Below are 2,045 nucleotides of genomic sequence, written 5' to 3' on the forward strand. Positions count from 1 at the left end.
CGGTGGCAGAGATGCAGAGAGGACATGGGGGCGGCTCTCCTCTGATCATTTGTTGTGACACCTGGGCCACGTGGTCTCAGCAGAATGTATCCCTCCTCCGGGAGTGTGATGAGTCCTCCACCCAAAGGGGAAGCCCAGAAGGTGGGGAACAGGGTGGTAAAAAGCAGACTATCCTGCCTCTCCAAGGCAGGTCCCCAGCTCAGGCACGAGCTGAAGGATGGGGAGGGGAGAAGCCTTGAGTTGGGTGTGAGACTGAAGTTTTTATTTACCCTGGGCTGAAACTTTCAATGCCTGAAAGAAAGGTGAAACAGCCAAAATAAGGCTAGTTATTATAACTGAAGGTGGCCAAAAAGCTGTAGCCTCTGCCTGAGACTATATCAAGGGCTGAGGAAGGGAACTGCAACAGAAAGATTGAAAACAGGAGGTGGGGAAGAAAAACAAAAAATGAAGCCATTTCCTAATTGTACCTCGTTGAGTCAAACTGGTAAAAAAAAAAACCAAAAAAAACAGGGCTTCCCTGGTGGCGCAGTGGTTGGGAGTCCGCCTGCCGATGCAGGGGACACGGGTTCGTGCCCTGGTCCGGGAAGATCCCACATGCCACAGAGCGGCTGGGCCCATGAGCCATGGCCGCTGAGCCTGTGCGTCCGGAGCCTGTGCTCCACAATGGGAGAGGCCACAACAGTGAGAGGCTCACATACCGCAAAAAAAAAAAAAACAAAAAAAAACCCACTAGGAGGGGAAATGCAGCTAAGAGAGAAATGTACACCTTGAGCAATTATTATTGAGGAGAACTGCCATAGGACATGCCATCCTCCATCCCATTAGAGCATGTATTCTCAGGGGCAGTAGAACACCCCCAAGGGGGTGAAAATTGGCTCTTAGAGGGGGAGACCAAAAAAACTTAGATATTTAAAAGTTTTATGATTCTCCAAAGGTCAATTCTACCCAGCAAAAAGTTTTTGAAACATTGAATTTGAGAGATAGACCGCATCCCACCCCAATTCAGAGTTGGTGCTTAGACATTTTTCTGACTCCGAGTAGAATTGCTTTCACTGAATTTGCTTTGATACCCTGACTTTTTGAGGTCTTCATCCCCTGCTTCATAAGGTGTCCTTTTCGTAAGCACCCAGAGGAGAACTTTCTTTCAGGTCTCATTATAAAGAAAAGCAGTGCTTCTACTGGGTAAATGGTTTATATGTCTTTTATGTATACTAAAAAATCTCAAATTAGATCAAGTTTCCCTGTTTGCTTCAGCCACAAGAGAGCTCAGGGGCCCTCCTGTAACATCTGCGGAACTGGGTGATACACATGTTTCGGATTTCATCTTAACTGTGCTGTTAGTATTTTTCTACCTTTAATTCTGCCTCAGTTCTCTCAGCTATGTTTTAACTCTTTTCCACTTCACGAAATTTTATAATCCCCCTGAAATCCTTTGTGGAATAAGTGAGGTATAAATATAGAAAGAGGAACACTTTTTCCGTCTTCTTCCAAAGTGTTTTCTCCACTGGCACTTTTTTCTTAACTCAAGGTAGAACTGATGTATTTCGATAAGTTTTATTTTCATCCTAGTTTTCCAGGAGATCAAGATCCTCTTGCAAACTGATTCTGTGACCTGATGCATTTTCCAGCCCTCTCAGCTTTGTGTTTTCCACAGCGTCAAGAAGCACATCTTCTATGTTTTCGTCCAAGTCATTGATAACAATGTTGAGTGGACAGAGCTAACGCAGATCCCTGTGGTATGCCACTAGAGTCACCTTTTTCCTTTGATGTGGTCGAATCAGTGCAGAGTCCATCACATTACTGACATCTGTCCACTGGAATAGCCAAGAGACTTGATCAAATGCCTCTCTGGACTCCAAAGAATCTCTGCCCACAACATTCCTCAGACCTGTCACTCTTAATGCCTTCCCACGAAAGGAAATAGATGGGTACTGAACGCCAGGAACTCAACTCTCCTGCAGCTGTGCTATTGCCACCTATGCCTTAGGAATTTGACGTTGTATCCCAAAAGCAAGAAGCCGAGGCTGCCAGCAGTACCAGCAAAT

This window comes from Neophocaena asiaeorientalis, unplaced genomic scaffold (genome assembly GCF_003031525.2).
Source record: "Neophocaena asiaeorientalis asiaeorientalis breed wild unplaced genomic scaffold, Neophocaena_asiaeorientalis_V1.1 scaffold46, whole genome shotgun sequence".
In the NCBI taxonomy this organism is placed as follows: Eukaryota; Metazoa; Chordata; class Mammalia; order Artiodactyla; family Phocoenidae; genus Neophocaena; species Neophocaena asiaeorientalis.